Genomic DNA, 21434 nt, shown 5'->3' with positions numbered 1-21434 from the left:
TTTTCTACTTAGCAAACTCATCCCGCGGGCCGGATAAAACCTGTTCTGGTCCTCCGGCCGTACGTTTGACACCCCGGGTTAGGGTTTAGTGTCAGGCTTTAGCGTAAGGTTAGGATTTGGGTAACAGGCATAGAAATAGGATCTAGAATTAGGGTCTAGGTTCAGGTGTAACCTGATTATTGGCTGTCGCCCGATTCTCCTCTTTAACCCTTTTGTCTAACCTGGTGGCCGGAAAACACGTCTAAGGACACTTTTTTCCCGCAACAGTAAGTAGTCACCCTTTGCCATTTGGTCGCTGTGACGTAGGCAGGAAACATGCTATAATGTACTACTGTACGTTTCATCACTGTTTTTAGACGGATAATAAGATATAAAAAGCTAACACGACAGTATTTAGAAGCTACAATATGTACAATAGGTGTGCTAGCTAGGTCGACATGACGAGCCAATTTTAAAATAAAAACAACAGTCTAAAGATGGCTAATGTAAATTCTAAAAGTAGATTTGCTTTCTAATAATTCATGAAAGGTAGTAAATCGTATTGACATTTGTTTGCTGCTAGCCTGACATCGTAGTTTACTAGCTACAGCCACGTTAGCTAGCTCTTATGAGGAGCCATTTAAAAATAAAAACAACATTCTAAACATGGCTAATGTGAATTGTGAAAGCAGATTAGCTGTCTAATCATTCATGAAATGAAGTACATTGTAGTAAAGTCTGTTTGGTGCTAGTATGACATTGTAGTTTATTATCTACACAAACAGCTGCGTTAGCTAGCTCGTATGATGAGCCATTTAAAAAAAAAAACAACACTCTGAAGATGGCTAATGGTAAATGGGTTATACTTGTATAACACTTTTCTACCTTCAAGGTACTTAGAGTGCTTTGACACTATTTCCACATTCACTCATTCACACACTGATGGCGGAAGCCGGAGATCGAACCAGGAATCCTCAGGTTGCTGGCACGGCCGTTCTAACAACCTAGCCACGCCGTCCAAATGTAAATTCTAAAAGTAGATTCGTTCCCAAATCACTTATAGTATGTAGTAAATTGTAGTAACGTTTGTTTGCTGCCAGTCTGACATTGTAGTTTACTAGCTAGAGCCGCTTTCGATAGCTGTTATGTATCTTATATTATCTATTATCTATTTTTATCTATTATCTAGTATTATCTAGTATTATTATACATAATATTATCTATCTATATAGATAATATTATATATTATCTCTTCGATAGCAAATTTAAAATAAAAACGACATTCGAAACAGGACATTATTTAAATGGAGGAACAAAGGAGTGAATACATGATAAAATACGGGTGTCGGTACTATAAAAATCAAAAATGCTCATAAGTACTTACATGTACCGTATTTTTCGGACTATAAGTCACAGTTTTTTTCATAGTTTGGCGGGGGTGCGACTTATACTCAGGAGCGACTTATGTGTGAAATTATTAACACATTACCGTAAAATATCAAATAATATTATTTAGCTCATTCACGTAAGAGACTAGAGGTATAAGATTTCATGGGATTTATCGATTAGGAGTGACAGATTGTTCGGTAAACGTATAGCATGTTCTATATGTTATAGTTATTTGAATGACTCTTACCATAATATGTTACGTTAACATACCAGGCACGTTCTCAGTTGGTTATTTATGCGTCATATAACGTACACTTATTCAGCCTGTTGTTCACTATTCTTTATTTATTTTAAATTGCCTTTCAAATGTCTATTCTTGGTGTTGGATTTTATCAAATAAATTTCCCCCCAAAATGCGATTTATACTCCAGTGCGACTTATATATGTTTTTTTCCTTCTTTATTATGCATTTTCGGCAGGTGCGACTTATACTCCGGTGCGACTTATATATGTCTTTTTCCTTCTTTATTATGCATTTTCGGCAGGTGCGAATTATACTCCGGAAAATGCGGTATGTACTTTCAGCTCGGCCATATTGTCAGCGAATGTGGTGTGATGGCAACTTTCTTACAACAAGCGTGGTTGGGATCTCACTTATTTTCGAGGGCTTTACACCCCTTGGCATTTAGCGCTTCCCTTAATATTAAATTAGAATTGGGACAGTACTTGCTTGATGTGAAAGGGCAAAACCAAGGGTGAAGGACCAACACAAGGGGTAGGAGGAAATGATTGGGATTCACTTGTTAAGGTTAAGGTTGGGTCAAAGACTGACGGTTAAGATTTGAGTTTTAGGGTTAGGGATTTGTGTTAATTGTTGGATTCTGTTGGATAGGGTTAAGGGTCAGGATGAAGTTTTATGATTAATAGCTAAGGTTAGGATTAAGGTTAGGCATAGGATCTAGGCTTAGGGTTGTGTTGAGTTTAGGGTTGATGGTTAATGTTAGGATTTAGGGTTTGAGATCTAGATCTACAGTTCAGATTTAGTTGAAAGCTTTACTGTCTACAATGGGTACAATCTGCAAACTAAGGCAAAACCAAGGGTGATTGACAAAGCCAAGGGGTAGGAGGAAATGATTGGGATTCACTTGTTAAGGTTAAGGTTGGGTCAAAGACTTACGATTAAGATTTGAGTTTTAGGGTTAGGGATTTGTGTTAATTGTTGGATTCTGTTGGATAGGGTTAAGGGTCAGGATGAAGTTTTATGATTAATAGCTAAGGTTAGGATTAAGGTTAGGCATAGGATCTAGGCTTAGGGTTGTGTTGAGTTTAGGGTTGATGGTTAATGTTAGGATTTAGGGTTTGAGATCTTGATCTACAGTTCAGATTTAGTCGAAAGCTTTACTGTCTAGAATGGGTACAATCTGCAAACTAAGGCAAAACCAAGGGTGAAGGACCAAGCCAAGGGGTAGGAGGAAATGATTGGGGTTCACTTGTTAACGTTAAGGTTGGGTCAAGGACTTATGGTTAAAATTTGAGTTTTAGGGTTAGGGATTTGTGTTAATTGTTGGATTCTGTTGGATTGTCAAAACGTGGTCCTTGGGGTTTGTTTTCCCGGAATGCAAAGGAAAGTTGGCGCGGGCAAGGCGTCAATGTAAGCACATATTTATTCAAACACTAACAAACTACAAAAAAAGGAAGCAAACAAAAGCGGAGGTAGTATGGATGGATAGGATAATGTCACCAGGCCGATCTGCAGAAACAGACAGTCTTAAATAGCAGTGACATGATTAGTGACAGGTGTGCGAGTGCAAAGCGTGAGACAGGTGTGTGACATGACAGGTGAAAACTAATGTCCTGAGCAAGATACTTCACCCTTGCTCCTGATGGGTGCTGGTTAGCGCCTTGCATGGCAGCTCCCCTCCATCAGTGTGTGAATGTGTGTGCGAATGGGTAAATGTGGAAGTAGTGTCAAAGCGCTTTGAGTACCTTAAAGGTAGAAAAGCGCTATACAAGTACAACCCATAATGGGTTGCTATGGTGACAAAACAAACAAGAGTGCACAAAGAGTCCAAAAACAAAACCGAACATGACTAAAACAAAAACATGATCAACAGACATGACATGGATAGGGTTAAGGGTCAGGATAAACTTTTATGATTAATAGCTAAGGTTAGGATTAAGGTTAGGTATTGGATCTAGGCTTAGGGTTGATGGTTAATGTTAGGATTTAGAGTTTGAGATCTAGATCTACAGTTAAGATTTAGTCAAAAGCTCTACTGTCTAGAATGGGTACAATCTGCAAACTAGAGGCAGGTTTAAACTTCATAAAAAACATTTAAATAATGTGACAGCAATATGTAGAGATGCTTCTGGGCAAAGAAACACATTAATATACCATGTCCAGTATCTAATTGCACCACAGTATGCTAGGCACAATTGTAACAGTGGTAGAGCAACAATATGTTGAATGACAACCACAACTCTTTGGACAATACTGACTTTCATTAAAAAAACATTGCAATCCTCACATTGCTCACGTCAATCTGCTTGTACACTCACTACGATTTGCTGGAGGGCGCCGAGCAGACCACCTTCTTAACCTCAGCTCCGGCGTATGTCAAGGCTGATCCAGGACCCGGCGGGCGCTTGCAGCAGGTCCACTGACTAATTAGGCCTCTCCGCATGGGTCTGATAAGAAGGGCTGAGCAGAGATGGAGGATGGACCAGAGCCTACTGAGCGGACAAATGAGCAGGGCATGGAGACGCCTCAGCAGACAGATGGTGGAAAGGAGACCCAAGGGCCACAAGGACTGGGTATAAGGGTCTGGTTCTCTGCTAACAACCAAACACAGAAGCAAATAAGCAGAGGAAAACTTACGGAATGATGGCTGCTACCACATGATATCCACTTGGGATGCAACAGGGACTTAATGTTTGCATAACAAGTGGTTATCAAAGAGGGAGAAGGCCTCTTCTCATTAACCCTTTGTTTATCCAGCATGTTTACTACTTTTACCGTGGGCATTTTGTACAAGAGAACATGTTGTACGGTTAATTATCATTACTCTAAGGAAAACTCAAAACATTTTCATTAGGATTGGGAATCACAGAAAGAGGCCGAGGGCCTTTATTTTCTGAAGTGCAGAGTAGAAGGGCTTTTTATTTTAGAGGGGTCATCAGTTGTACACACAATTGGTCATTGGATAATAGATACTTTCTGTTCACAGTAGAAATACAATGTAACTGACATATTTATTGAGAGGTGTTTTTGTAGACTGGGGGGCAGTCTTTGAGCATAGTTAGGGTTAGAAACGGACAAGGTTAGGGTGAGTGTTGAGATTCAGGACCTTGTGGTAGGCAGTCGGAAGTACTGTAGGATTAGAATTTAGGGTAATGGTATTATATTTGGCGCTCGGGTTAGGATGAACAGTTGGCAATAAACTGACCTTGAGGATTAGGTTATAGGGTTAATGGTTAGTATAAAGTTTGAGTCTTTACTGACTAGTGTTAGAATCTTGGGTTGTAGAGTAACATACATTTATTTGAGTTTTAGGATGCATAGCTAGCAATAAATTGGCAAGGTTAGGGTAATAGTTAGGATTAGAGACTTGGGTTTGGGGTTGAATCTACGAATAGGGTATAGAGTTAATGGTTAGCATTAAGGTCTCGACTTTACCGTTTATGGTTTGGCTCTAGTTTTAGGATGTATAGTTAGCTTTCAGGTCCAGCGTTAGGTTGTAAGATTTAGGGGTTAGGTGTAGAGTAACATACATTTATTTAGGTAAGAGTTCAACTTGAGAAAAGGCTTATTTGTAAACATGCTTGATCAATTAATGCTTCCTGGGTACAGTTTGAATGCAACACGTAACCAACAGTTTTACAGTGGTACGTCAACCTATGAGTATTTTGGGATACCAGTGGTTTAAATTCCCAAAAAAGTGCAGACAAGGTTTGTATTTGTACACCTTTGGTCAATGGAGAATTGTTTCTTCCTGGTTCCAGGTGGAATCCAATGTGTTTAGGGGAGTGCAGGCCACTTTTTAAGGATATATTTATTAAGTCACGGATTGTGACCATCAGACAAGGTAGCTCCCAAGTGCTCGGCATGGTTTTTATATGCGAAAGGTGACCTATCTGTTTGTGTTTCGTATGCATGAAAAACGTCCTCGGTCAGAGTTTGTATTCCGACATGTCGTATTTCTGAGGTAGAGTGGAGGACTTGTCTCAACAGAATCCCTGCGAGCGATAAAAAAGATCTCCATGACAGAAAGATTCAAAGCTGTTCTTCACTTTGGAGCTCTTTGTCTGTCATGTAGCCTGCAGACAGAAGCAGAAAGGACATTAGGCCTGAACATCAGTCTGTGTGTGTGTGTGTGTGTGTGTGTGTGACAGCGTAAGTCCACCCTGGTGACACGCTGGCAGCGAGACCCTTGGTCGTGCACGCCTTGAACTGTTGGATCGTAAAAAACACAAGGCATGCATGTTAGTGTTTGTTTTACTGTACGTCAGAAAATAAATAATCAGCACTTTAGAGGTGCCCAAAAATCCCAACAGTGTTTTTATGACCAAAGATGCACTTTGGGGAGACTTACAAGGAATCTGACTGCATATAAACTATATTTAGATTCTTCACTTCATAGACTAGTGACATACTCCTGCATAAATCCATGCTTATTGTTTCACATTTCGCATTAGATAAACACACACATACAAACCGCAGTAAATGCCCATAAATATGCAGAACAATGCCACAAAACATTACACATTAAGTACATAGTTGCTTGAAATTGGTGATAAATGAGATTTTGTCACATTCATTTACAATTCAGATGGCTTTCCTTAGGGATGCCCATTTATGATGCATTGGCGGAATATATTTGTTGTCTTTTGCTTCAGCAACTGCCATTGAACATCATTAGGTAATGGCGGAGGGAGAGCTGGTGTTTATCATCATTTACAAAGAGTCGTTAGCAGGGGGGTCCTTGTGGGTCGACTCGCTTGCCAACGAGACGTGGCCGTGCATTAGCGCCGCCACCGTGTCGCACGCTGTTCTGCACGCTGCTCTGCACGTCTCCTCTGTTATCCATCAGATCACATTTACAAACATTTGCTCGTGCTCCGGCGCATGGACAACGTCCGTGTCCTTGTAGTCCGTTAAACATGGTCGCATTCACCCTAGAGATGTACAAATTAGGAGATAAAATCAGGGTAGCCAATTTGGGTCAAGAAGTCCACACTGTGGTGGTGGTGCCTTGTCTCTGGTAAACGTTAAGTTAATGGTGAATCAACACGTCCTCTCTGATAATTTCATTTGGTTTAGCAGCATTGCGGTCACGTCCATTCAAAAGCCCATAGAGATAATTGCCAATTTAGCACCGCTTCAAATGCAGTCATGGTGACAGATTAACAGACGCATTTCTAAAACGGCGGTACTATTTAGGTTTATAATGTAGCCAAATCATTTTCCTAAATATATAATATCTAAATACCGTATTTTCCGCACTATAAGGCGCACCGGATTATAAGGCGCACCTTCAATGAATGGCCTATTTTAAAACTTTGTTCATATATAAGGCGCACCGCACTATAAGGCGCATAGAATAGACACTACAGTAGAGGCTGGGGTTGCGAGACCTGTTGTGGCTCAATATTGGTCCATTTATAAGGCGCACCGGATTATAAGGCGCACGGTCAGCTTTTGAGACAATTTGAGGTTTTTAGGTGCGCCTTATAGTGCGGAAAATACGGTACCTTTTTTATTTTATTTTATTATTATTTATTTTTTTAGCCTTTTGTTGTTTTGTTTACTGCCGAGGCGGGAGGTGAAAGTGTATATCGAACACTTTTCTTTCCCCTTTAGTCCTAACAAACTTTCTTTCTTTCTTTGGACATTATCTGGAATATAAACACATGACTATTGAATATATTGGATTGAACTGAATTGTAGTCTTTTTGTTTATTGTTCATGCGTATTTATTTATAGTACATACAAATCCTTACATATATTGTAAAACAGGGGTTCCCAAACTTTTTGACTCGGGGGCTGCATTGGGTTAAAACAATTTGGCCGGGGGCTGGGCTGTGTGTGTGTGTGTGTGTGTATATATATATATATATATATATATATATATATATATATATATATATATATATATATATATATATATATATATTCCGAGCTCGATGATGTCACGTTATCGATAGGAAAATGCATTTTTAGACAATATGATTTGCCTGAGCGGCTAGGAGACACCGAGAGTAACAAGTGGTAGAAAATGGATTAGAAAGGACAGATTAAAAAATAAAAATAAAATAATAATACATTTATAATAATATATAATAAATAAATAATAATACTTTTTTAAAATTTTTTTTTAACTTGGGCCGTAGTTTGGGGAGCCCTGTTGTAAAATATTAATACATATTTTCTTAATATCCAATTATAAAGTACCCTAGCTGCATTTTCTTTTATGCACACACTCAGGCTCCAATAGTCAAATATATGACTGGTTGACAAGAGTCTTTTTTTAAAAGCTTAACCAGGGACGAGGGTTGCAAATTAGCCTGTGGCTACAAGTCTTATGTACTTTAACAACGTTTACCTATGGGTAGCAATGTTTAATTGTATTGTCCCTGTCAAATAAATACATGAATGAATGAATAATACAGTAAACCCTCGTTTATCGCTATTAATTGGTTCCAGGAAAGTGGGGATGTTGTACCGGGGTACCAAGCACACGGGGATTGCCTTGGCTTTTGTAAAGATTTTAAGTAAGATTTATAAGTAAGTTATAAAAAAACACCATCATAAATGTTAAATTAAAATGAATACACCGCATTTTCCGGACTATAAGCCGCTACTTTTTGATCCCTGTGCCTTATTAAATGGGGCGGCCAATTTATGAATTTTTCTTCATTCATGGCCATAATGTTTTGTATACAACAAATAGTTTTCATTAAACACAGACAGAGGCACTGAAAAGATGTGTTATTGTTTGTCCTATGGCGCCATCTTTTGAACGAGTTTGCTCACTTCAGGTGCTGCGGGTTGACAACGTACTTTCTGTTTCGTGCCAGAAGTATAACCGTCCATAGCGTTTCTGCTCAAAAGGATTCTTCATCCATCACTCCATGCAACATTTGTAAGTTTTACAATATCATTTAAAAAATTCATACTTACTAAACCGTGCCACCATAATGTAATCAAGCTAGCGCCGTTAGCATTAGCGAATATGCTAACAGGTGTCTGTGTTAGTATTATTAATTTATAATGGCATTCTTTTTTGATTTTTTTCAGTTTCGTAAATCCACCAAAACATCACCGTGGAGTTACTGAGTCTGTTTAGCTGAATGGAGAGCTAGCTTCCGCAGCTAGTGGGTCCATGACGATGACTTCTGTTTTGTTTGATCAGCCATTTTACTGCTGTGATAAATAGGGACCGTTTGGAAACAATTAAGGTATGTAAATAAGCATTTACAAAATATTTCGTACCGGTATATATCTGCGGCTTATTTGAAAGAAAAACATTTCTTCTAAAATTTGGTGGGTGCGATTTAAATACCGTTCTATAGCCGGAAATTACGGTAACATTATTGTTAAAGAATAATAAGGATGCTTGAATCAAATTAAGAATGTGTAAGACTACCTACACAACCCATCACGTTCATATTCTGGCCCATTTATATTGAATTTGTTGTTTTTGTCAAAAACCAAAACTAATTATTTAGGGTGGTTAACACTAGTAGTGTAACAATAGCGAGTCGGACAAATGAATGAATACATTTAAACACATATGTTTATACAGAGTAGTGGTTTGATTACAAAACAAATATGTATTAATTATCTTGTCTCATTCTCTTTTTAATGTAGTTTTAATCAGGGCCCGGGCGCACCCCAGTGCACATTCATCTATGCGCTGCGCTGGGCGCACCTCCAAGAGCGCGCCGGTGCGCGTCACTCCGGCTACAGCAGGCGGCTGCATTCAATCGACTCAATCAGCAATCTACAACCTGTCGCTGATGAGCTTCCATGCCTTCTTAAACCAGTGCAAACTTGCGTTCCGGGCCAGAACATAGTTTCCTGTTTCGTACAGTAAGCCAATTCGTATCAAGCTCTATGCTCTCTCTCTCTCCGTGTTTTCTCCCCCTCCGTGTTCATTTTGTCTCGTGTCCCTTGTCGTACAAGCAGCATTTCCTCCGTTCCCGCGTTACGAGCTGTGTGTCTTGTCTCCCCGTATTCCCTCTGGTTCCCTGGCTGCCTCTTGGATCTCAACCTCCCGTCTGGACACGGACTTTGACGCCTCTCTCCTGCCCTCGACCTCACGCCTGCTCACGGACCTCTGAGCTTGCCCTTGGACTTCCGCACCTCGCTCAACACTCCCGGTAACACACTACAGCTAATCTCTACACATAGTCGTTCACCACACACATTTGGATTAGTTTCACACTCCATTCTACTGTGCATATATATAATAAATATAGAGCTAAACGACGTCCCTGCTGTCTGTGCCGTCTTCGTCCCCCGTACACCATAGCAATTTCTGTCTCTGCTGTGTGATGCAGTTAGTGTAGGTAAGATTATTTATGGTGTTTGCTAATCCAGTTTTAGATATTTATAGCTTGGGATCATATGGCGTAAATTTTTTTTCAAGATGATCTTCATATCAGCACACATGGACACATCTATTAAATGGAAAAACAACGGAACTAAAATCTGTTTTTTCTTAAGATTAAGTGCATTTTTTGGTTATTTTGATTCATGGTGATGGAGGTTAACAAGCTCCATCCATACAACGTCTGCAGTCGAACATTGGCCGGGAGCAAACGGGATGAAAAAAAAAGTCATCTCTTTTCACAATTTTGGCTTCTCACACGGAGCGCGCTGGAAATACGTTGTGGCTCGGCATAATGGGGAGACTCATCTGACATGGCAGTGCACGTTCAGAACGACACCCACTCCAGCTCACCTCAACCCCCATGCTACTTTTTACACAGTTTCTAATTGAATCCAACACTTCACACTATTATAGTAGTGTAATTAGATATTGATTTAATTCCCTGCATCAAAGGACTGTAATTTAAGCATCGCACTGTCATTATGATCTATGACTATGAAAGCAGGCTGCATCTTTTAACATGTAATATTCATAATATTAATGATATGTCCAATCTCCTTATATGTTAATCCTAGAGATCCTCTGTCAACATAAGTTGATTCAATATTTTTTTCTGTACAGTCCATGAACTATGAATCGGTTTTGTCTTGTTATCTAAATTATTTGTTTAAATTTGTTGTTGATATGTGATTTCACATTTTCGGGGATTATGTAGATTCTAAATATACAACAACAGGTTCTGACACGTAAGAAAAGTTGGTTTTGCAGAGTAGGATTCCTTTAAGGACCTTTCTACATTAAGCCGGAAAACTCCTTAAAGGAATAATTATTTAGCCTAAGCCCCGTTTCAGCCACACTAACCCATTGTTTAAGGTTCACCTCCTTGGATATTTTTTTACATGGGTAAGTGCGGTGTGTATTTCTTGAATCTCCGGCTCTTAGCTCTGTATGGACTCATTGATCGTTTACAAACGGAGTTCGGAGAGGAAGTGAAGTCAGAAAGACAGCGCCCCACACAGGAAGTGAGGTCAGAAAGAACGCGCCAAAGCCAGCTTCATAACAACCGGTTTCGTAACTCGGAGCTAACTACTAGAAGGATGGAGACGAGTCATCCAGACATGCCCGTGTTTCTCATTCTTCTACATGTACAGACGCTTGTGGAAATCACACATGAATACCATAAGGGAAGGAAACGTGCGATTGCAGCTATTTGGGATACAACACTTCTCAGACGGCAAGAGAACTTTCGAATGTTGAGGTCAGCTGTGATTCTACTTAACGAAAAACTTTGTCCATTTGTCGAAGGAGAGACAACGAGAATGCGGGCTCCCGTGGATGTGATAAACAAGGTAACGTGTGCTTTGTGTTACCTGGCTGACTACAGAAAACAGCTAATGCATTTGGACTGGCAAAGCAGACTGTATCAGTTATTGTCCGCCATGTATGTCGCGGACTCAACGTCTAGGTCCAGAGTATATAAAGTCACCATAAAGGAATGGACAATGAAGGTGAAGGCAAAAGAGTGAGGAGTGTCCTGACCAGATATCTAGATCCCTAGATTGATTGATGTAAAATGTTCTTTGTCACATTGTTTACGTGTCTAATAAAGATTAGATACATTTATGATGTCTCAGGTGTGATTCACTACAATGAGGCCCCACAGCACACTGGATTACAGTTAATTGAAATACCACCACACTGGATATTGTTCAGATAAGTTACATTTAATTCAAGAACTTGGAGGTGGAACACTGGAGGTGACTATGACGTGCGCATTTTCCGCGCATGCGTACTAGGTCGCGTTGCGCCGGAGGACGGAGGGGCCCGGGGGTCTTAAACGGTGGCATTGTTGTGTGTGGACAAGGATAAGGTTAGGTGGGATTTACCCTGGATAACCTCAGCCGGCTTAGTGTAGACGCAGCCTGAGATGTTTAATATGTGTATTGGGGTAGTGAAAAAAATCGATTCACGTCTGAATCCCGATTCTTATTTATTTCAATTTTAATCAATTCATAATATTAAATAATTCATAAGCAAATGAAAAAAATATACATTAAAACATGTTTTTTTAAAGCAATCTCCTCCGATTTGGAGTTTAAAAAAGATAGATGTGTAAGTTTATTTTGAGCCATACAAATTATAGAGGTGAAGTTCGCGAATGAGTCGAATCTTTTAAAAGACTCTTTCAAGTGAGCCCTGACTACCGATTCAGTTGTGAGTCACTTTTATGTACAAATAACGTTTGTCACTAATGTGGCGCCACCTTATGAAACGTTTACAATGAAAACATATAAGCCAAATTTAATTATCATAAATATTTCAGAATAATTCCCACCAATATACTCAATGTGTACATTTGAATTACTCTGATCCAAATTGTATCTTATCACTTCTACCAATAATTGTTTTCTTGTTAAAAACAAGCTACTTCTAAAAAAAAAAAAAAAAAAAAAGAGATAAATAACAACAAGTCGGTCTTTTGAACGGCAAGATCTCGCTCCCTTCATTCAGAGTTTTTGGGTAGTTAACCAAAAGGATGTGAGCGTGATCTTTCAAATTAAGAGTGTCATTTTTTAACAGCTTCAATGCAATTCCTAACAAATAAGAGCCCATATTGTTTATTACAACCTTTTTGACTCTTACCTGAGCGTGTGATCTTTCCACAAACACACTTTAGTTTCCCTTCTGTTCTCTCTCTCTCTCTCTCTCTCTCTCTCTCTCTGCCGCCACATACTTCTCCCACAATGGCTATAATGTGAACGGACTCAGTCTCCCGGGTGTCGAGGCCCCCCTTTCGAGCCTCCTAGGCAAATGTGTGGCGTCCGCTTGGATGGGAGCGGCGCGCGCCGAGTGCTGCGACAGTCTGCGGGGGAAAAGAAGGCAGAGAAGTGAAAGAACGATGACGGGTTCGGTCTCGGGACTTGGGAGGAGGAGAATCGCCCGCCGCATGCACGGCGCAAGGAGGCGGCCCGCCCGCCCGCCCGGGCGGCCAAGGCAGAGTGTTCTTGACAGTGCTTGGTTTTGAATCCGCAAGGACTTGACATATGCCTCAAATCGTTTGCTCTCACCACGCTGCGGCTCCACGCTCGCCCCGAAATCAGAGACAGGACCCTGCTGTCGCATATGCAGGGAATGTGTGTGTGTGTGTGTCTGGCGTGCAAGTGTGTGTTTTGGTGTGACGGGGAAAGTAAACAGCAACATCCGACAGTCTTCCTGCCGACCTTACTGCCCGTCCAGTTTTCTTTACAGATGTACCACGACACACAAAACGTCTAGAGAAAGTCACAATGTCTCAAAGTCCATGTTTACACTGCAAAAACTGAAATCTAAGTAAGATTAAATATCTCAAATAAGGGGGATATTTGCTTATTTTCTGTCAGATAAGATAATTCTTCTCACTAAGCAGATTTTATGTTAGAGTGTTTTACTTGTTTTAGGTGTTTTGGTCCTAATTTATATCAGTAAGATATTACAGCTTGTTTCTGAGATTTGATGACCTATATTGAGTAAAACATGCTTGAAACTAGAATATCAACTGTTGCAAAGCTGTCATCAACACTCACAAGAATAAAACTACTTTTTCAAAGTAATAATTTCAATCATGATGCCGAGCACATGTCATTATGTCAAGATAATGGCACTAGCATTTACTTAATTTAAGAATATTTTTTAACATATTGAGCAAAAAGGTCTCTCTTTTTTTTTTCTAACAAGAAAAGTGCACTTGTTATTAGTGAGAATATACTTATTTTAAGGTATGTTTGGGTTCATTGAGGTTAGCTAATTTGACCTGTTTTGGAAAGTCTTGAAAAGCCGAGTTTTCTTGTTCTATTGGCAGATCATTTTGCTTAGTTCAAGTAAAATACCCCAAAAATTTTTTTCTTGTTTTTGAACACTGACTTTTTGCAGTGTAAATAAATAAATGATAAATGGGTTGTACTTGTATAGCGCTTTTCTACCTTCAAGGTACTCAAAGCGCTTTGACACTACTTCCACATTTACCCATTCACACACACATTCACACACTGATGGAGGGAGCTGCCATGCAAGGCGCTAACCAGCACCCATCAGGAGCAAGGGTGAAGTGTCTTGCTCAGGACACAACGGACATGACGAGGTTGGTACTAGGTGGGGATTGAACCAGGGACCCTCGGGTCGCGCACGGCCATTCTTCCACTGCGCCACGCCAGTGTAGATATATGCTCAGTTTTGATTTCATTACATATGTATCACAATTCCAAAAGGTGTATATAATAAAATACATCCATCCATCCATTTTCTACCGCTTATTCCCTTTGGGGTCGCGGGGGGCGCTGGAGCCTATCTCAGCTACAATCGGGCGGAAGGCAGGGTACACCCTGGACAAGTTGCCACCTCATCGCAGATAATAAAATACAATGCTAGGACAAAATATGATTATGTTTAACAGTGGCGATTGCTCTAAGACTGTTAGAGCAAATGTCCAAAAATAAGTGATTAAATATATAGTGTTTGTACATGTTATTGACTAACTATGCGCTACAACGCGCTCTTTTGTTCAGAATCAGCTTCTTATCACTGGTAACGACGCGGCTTTCCTCTCTCTCATTCCCGCAGCTTCACAGTGCTTTAAAGGCCTACTGAAACCCACTACTACCGACCACGCAGTCTGATAGTTTATATATCAATGATGAAATGTTAACATTGCAACACATACCAATACGGCCGGGTTAGCTTACTAAAGTGCAATTTTAAATTTCGCGCCGAAATATCCTGCTGAAAACGTTTCGGTATGATGACGCCGGCGCGTGACGTCACGGATTGTAGAGGACATTTTGGGACAGCATGGTGGCCAGTTATTAAGTCGTCTGTTTTCATCGCAAAATTCCACAGTATTCTGGACATCTGTGTTGGTGAATCTTTTGCAATTTGTTCAATGAACAATGGAGACAGCAAAGAAGAAAGCTGTAGGTGGGAAGCGGTGTATTGCGGCCGGCTGCAGCAACACAAACACAGCCAGTGTTTCATTGTTTACATTCCCAAAAGATGACAGTCAAGCTTTACCATTTGCCTGTGGAGAACTGGGACAACAGAGACTCTTACCAGGAGGACTTCGAGTTGGATACGCAAACGCGGTACCGTGAGTACGCATGCAGCTGCGGCTTCCAAACATTTGATCGCTTGCCCGTACGTGCGTGCCGCTATGTGCATGTCACGTACGTAACTTTGGGGACTTTGGGGAAATATATGTTCTGTATGAACTTTGGGGAGCTGAACGGTACTTTGGGCTGTGGGATTGAGTGTGTTGTGCAGGTGTTTGAGTTGTTTTGGCGGGTTATATGGACGGGAGGGGGGAGGTGTTTGTTATGCGGGATTCATTTGTGGCATATTAAATATAAACCTGGTTGTGTTGTGGCTAATAGAGTATATATATGTCTTGTGTTTATTTACTGTTTTAGTCATTCCCAGCTGAATATCAGGTCCCACCCGCCTCTCACAGCATCTTCCCTATCTGAATCGCTCCCACTGCCCTCTAGTCCTTCACTCTCACTTTCCTCATCCACGAATCTTTCATCCTCGCTCAAATTAATGGGGAAATGGTCGCTTTCTCGGTCTGAATCGCTCTCGCTGCTGGTGGCCATGATTGTAAACAATGTGCAGATGTGAGGAGCTCCACAACCTGTGACGTCACGCTACTCGTCTGCTACTTCCGGTACAGGCAAGGCTTTTTTATCAGCGACCAAAAGTTGCGAACTTTATCGTCGATGTTCTCTACTAAATCCTTTCAGCAAAAATATGGCAATATCGCGAAATGATCAAGTATGACACATAGAATGGACCTGCTATCCCCGTTTAAATAAGAACATTGCATTTCAGTAGGCCTTTAAACACTGTAGACACTGGCCGTTCCCAGAGTTCATACAGTGCAGCGAAACGAGACGAGTCATTGGATAAATGCTGGGCTTTGCCCCTCCCATCGGACGCTCAGGGTCTCTGGGGATCTATGGGGCAGTGGGCTCAACTTTTGCATGATGATTGGATGATCTGTCAAAGGCTGATTCCCTTTTTGATTGACCGCGAAATGAGCGAATCAGCGATCTTGTGTTGCAAACGTCTGTGGGAGCATTTTTCAATAATCATTCTCTTGTTCCGAGTTGAACCAGAGACTTTCCTGATCCTCTTAGCGACATTTTCTTTGTTGAAAACAACTAGCGACAAATAGAGCTTCTATTTCTGGTGTTTTTTGTGTTTGGAGACTGACTTCTTTCACTCTGCAGTTTCTGTTCCTACCGAGCAGCGGGTGCTGCTGAGCCCTTCCACCGTCTCAAAGCACTCACAGGCGGACACACTTCGCACGAGCCTCGCGCCAGTCCTAGCAAGCTGCACATAATAGCAGATCATTTGAATGTATTTAAAAAAAAAAGTTTTTATTGAACAACAAACATACTTTTATAATGCATACAGGTGTACAAACTATTGTCATTAGTGGCAACGATTGGAGCAGGTGTAGAGAGGAGATTCTCCTGTTTAAAGCGGCTCGCGTCTTACAACCGCAACACCATGGGCCAAGGCCTGGCCATTGAGAGGTCACTTGTCGAATCCCTGGAAAAGACGCCTTCTTGGTACGACAGGGTCACAGATCACTTTCTTAAAAAGGAACGGAGGGTAGAATTTACGTATAAATAAACCAACACATTTTATGATGTAGGCCGAAATTGAGCTTCCCTCCTTGAGAGATCAGCATCCGCCACTGATATGCTAATATCTCTGACTGGCAGGTCACAGCGACACAACAATGACACAATGTTGCTCGCCCGCCGACACCGGTTGCTAGCGTGCTGACTCTCTTTACTCACTCGCACACGGAATATTTGCTCGCTCACGCCGGGACTCTCTCCTCTCGCTTGCACACTGACTCTCTTTGCTCCTGCGCTGACTCTCTTTGCTCACTCGCGAGCTGAGTCTCTTCGCAAGCCCGCTGAAACCTCCTTTCATTAATTGCCCATAAGTCATTATAGAGGATTATAAAGGATATCTATTATTCATGTATGCTAACACGTCTTTTAAAGTGTTATTTACAGCAGTGGTCCCCAAACACCAGTCCGGGGACCGGTACCGGTCCGTGATGCATTTGCTACCGGGTCGCACAGAAAAATTCATTAATTTATAATCTACCACATTTTCTCCGACTTAACTTTGGCTTGTCCCACTAAACACACCAATTGACCAGCTCAGTAGCCTTGTGGTTAGAGTGTCTGCCCTGAGACTGGAAGGTCGTGAGTAAATGGGACCCATTACCTCCCTGCTTGGCACTAAACATCAAGGGTTGGAATTGGGGGTTAAATCACCAAAATGATTCCCGAGCGCGGCCACCGCTGCTGCTCACTGCTCTGCTCACCTCCAAGGGGGTGAACATGGGGATGGGTCAAATGCAGAGGGTAATTTCACCGCACCTAGTAGGGACTTTAACTTAATTTTCATAAGCTTGTTAACAGATGTATATTAAAACTCTTTTATATTACAACTTCAACTGAGTTGATTTTTCATGTTAATTTTTTTGCTATTTTTATTTGCCACACGTGGAAAGCCGGTCCGTGAAAATAATGCATACGTTAAACCTGGTGGAAAAAAGGTTGGGGACCCCTGATTTACAGCAGTGTTTCTTAGAGGGTCGCCAAAACATATCGGTTTTTCAAAGGTGGGCCATATGGGCCGCGGCGGTACTCATTTGTAATACACTTTTCCACCACTTGTGGCAGTAATGACAACATCAAACAATCAGAAGACGTCTGGAGCTAAAGTCATAGAAACGTTTCTTAAGGGCAAAAATTATAACTCAAGTGGTAAAGCTTTAATTTCTGTCACGGCCCGAGCGCACCCTAGTGCGCATTCATCTGTGTGCTGCACTGGGCGCACCTCCAATAGCGCATTCAATCGCCAATCAGCAATCTACACACCTGTCGCTGATGAGCTCTCCTGCCTTCTTAAGCCAGCGCAACCTGCTATCCTGTGCCAGAACATAGCGACCTGTTCCTGTACACAGCATTCCTTCGTTCCCGCGTTACAAGATGTGTGTCTCATCTCCCTGTGTTCCCCTTTGGTTCTCTGGCTGCCCCTTTTGGATCTCGACATCCCGCCTGGACACGGACTTTGACGCCTCTCTATTGCCCCCGACTTCCTGCCTGCTCACGGACCTCCGAGCTAGCCTTGCCCCTCTTGGACTTCCGCCTCTCGCTCAACACTACTGGTAACACACTATACAGTTAATTTCCACACATAGTCGCACACCACACATATTCTGGATTAGTCACACTCCATTCCCTTGTTTATAGATATAGTATTAAATAATACATATAGAGCTAAACGACATCCTGTGCCGTCTTCTTCCCCTGTACACACGTAACAATTTCCTTTGCACTTAAATTTTATCTACAGTTTATTAATGAAAAAAATACATAATTTTTATTATTAATTCAGTTAGAATGTATTTATTTTAGCACTGTGTAATTGAATGTAAATGTATTTTTCATCAGTTTTTATGAGTCCCTTCTTTTGTAGTCTATTTGATTAGTATTTCTTTTTGGAACCAGCCTTGGAACCCTAAACCTTGATAATAATCCTTGTGATTAACACATTGTTTCATATAACTTGAACATATTTAGCCTGTTAAACTGTAGATAAGTTAGATAAAATGATTAAATATGATCAAAATCAAGTGTAAGATTACTAATTCAGTGTTAATAAATGAGTGGGATGCACGGCCCTCTGCAGTGGAAAAGTTGGGCCCCGATATCAAAAAGGTTAAGAACGCCTGGTTTACAGGATTGCCTAATTTTTGTGTCACTATTGATGCTCGTAAAGCTTAACAGGTTTACTGTCATCGCTTCCTGCGATCATCACTATTACTGCCAAGCAGAGAAAAACAACAACAAACGAGCCCTTTACTTAATGGCTTCATAGGTGATCCTCACTAGTGAATGGCCTTCCTGTTGGATACCACTTGAGAAGATATTAATCTTCCCTTCTGCCTGTGTCATCAGCTTTAAGGCGCTCTAATGACTCGGAACGAAGGCACCGCTCGTTTCTTAATGTTGGCCTACTGGGAACCATCGTCTCACACCAGGTTGTCCACTCATCAGTTCCACAGGACAAACCTTGCCTTCCTCTCTCGGAACATCATTACATGATAATCTCCCTTTGTCTATTTGATCAGAAATAGGTGCCTACTGTCGGGGTCCCTTTCAAGCCCTCAAGGTACAATCCGCCCTTAAGGAGCCTGCAGGGCCAATTAGAGGACTCCAATGTTAAAAAAAAAGAATACAAATTATTATAAATCAAAATGTAGTGGAAGTGTAGTACTCTTTTTGTGTGTGTGTGTGTGTGTGTGTGGATGTTTTGCTTGAGCCACTCTGCAGGCGAACTCGTCACCTCTGCGTTACCTCTGGCTTTGCCCCCGCTCCCTCTTTTCCAGGCCACATTATTCCATTTTAAACTTCAATCCTATTTACGGCCACCATCCTTCCCCCTCGCCTGCCTGAGGCGATCAAACTATTCATCCAACAGACTTCATGTCACCCAGTCCTGTCATAAAAAAGCCTGCATTAGGGTGTGTGTGTGTGTGTGTGTGCGCATGTGTGTGTATTGGTCAGTATCCATAACTTTGCACTGAATGGCTGCTTATCCTGAAACCTTCAGGTGAACATTTGGACACAAAGAGCACTGTTCAGAGGTCTATACCAGTGGTGTCAAACTCATTTTAGATCGAGGGCCACATGGAGAAAAATCTACTCTCAAGTGGGCCGGACTGGTAACATCCCGGCATGATAACTTAAAAATAAAGACAACTTCAGATTGTATTTCTTTGTTTAAAAATAGAACAAGCACATTCTGAAATGTTGTTGGTTTTTTACACTTACATGGTTAGTTACTGAAAACCAGTAACTAGTTACAGTTACTAGTTACTTTATTTCAAAAGTAACTCAGTTACTAACTCAGTTACTTACACCAAAAAGTAATGCGTTTCTGTGAAAAGTAACTATTTAGTTACTTCTTTTTTTAAAAAAATGTTAGGGCTCCCATTAATGCCCTTTTAGCCTTCATTTCAGTACTGTTATTTCACTGGAGAACAATACAATCTGTTGATCAACTTGACATGCATTTGCATCACTGAACTCTGCTAAGCAATGTGGACTACATACAACACACAAAGACAAAGATATGTTTCAAAGGGCCAATTTATTTTGGGCCAGAACAAATTGACAAAACTACTGTATTTTAAATAGCTGCAACATAACATACATACGTAACAAACCGCATAATAACAACATGTCACAACATAGCTGTAAACCTGGCTTCACCCAAGGAAGGCACACATGACATGATTATACTGTATGTCATGTCACTATATACAGCACACATACTGCTATACACACGCCTAACCAGGCGTTTTTTTCTCTCAAGGAATTGTGAAATAAAATCATGTCTTCCGGAGATCAACACTGTACTAAAGCCCAGAACACTCTACGCATTTCCCCAGTTTTAGTTTAGAGAAAAGGAAAGATTGGCCTGGCCCACTAGGATCCCTCTTTATGTTTGTGAACTTTATAGTCTATACATTTAGAGTGATGTGATAATCAAACACTCTAGTAGTCTAGAATGAAAGAGTAAGAGAATTGACAGAGTGTGTGTATCTTCAGTGCTGAATGATGAGCAGAGGCAGAGTTTGGAGTGTCTTCTTTAGCTGGCTTTCCATTTTTATATGCTCACTGTCCACTGGGTCCAGGTACTTGGAACATGTTCTCCGTGCCATTTGCTGTTTGATGCCCGATATCATGCTAATTAGCTGCCTGAAAGCGGGTGACTCCACTGTAGACATAGCCTGCATGTCTTCTAGCACATACGCTGCAATGGCTCTATCAATGTTGTCCTGGCTAGCAGTCCCTCCGTTAAAATCCTTAGGTAGAGGTGGAGGTGAAGTGGCATCAGAATCTGTGTCTCTCTTTACTAGCTTTGTCAAAGCATGTTGCTTTTGTAGCTGTTTCAGCAGATTTGAATTGCTTTTTTGGGCAGTAGATAGGATTTTGATTCAAGACACAACTTACATCTAACTAAAATGTTCTTTTCTTTGTGCTCGACAAAAGAAAAGTAGTGAGGATATCTTCATGTTAAGAAACTCGGCTTCGGCTCCGCCATGATGTCTTGTTAGTAAACACACAGACCCCCCCACCCCCCTGCCCCACACCCACCCACACACACACAGCGCCCCTCTTCTCTTCCTTGTGACACAGGAAGAATCAGAAGGACGACACCGCAGCTCTCCAATAAAGCACACTCAGATCTTCTCAGTTTCTAGCCGATACTATATAAAAAATAACGTAAAATAACTCAGTGACGCATCATGTAGTAACGGTAACTGAGTTACTGAATATAAAAAATAATGCATTAGACTACTAGTTACCGCCAAAAATAACG

Source organism: Nerophis lumbriciformis, linkage group LG07 (assembly GCF_033978685.3).
Source record: "Nerophis lumbriciformis linkage group LG07, RoL_Nlum_v2.1, whole genome shotgun sequence".
In the NCBI taxonomy this organism is placed as follows: Eukaryota; Metazoa; Chordata; class Actinopteri; order Syngnathiformes; family Syngnathidae; genus Nerophis; species Nerophis lumbriciformis.
Note: the sequence above shows the minus strand (reverse complement) of the source record.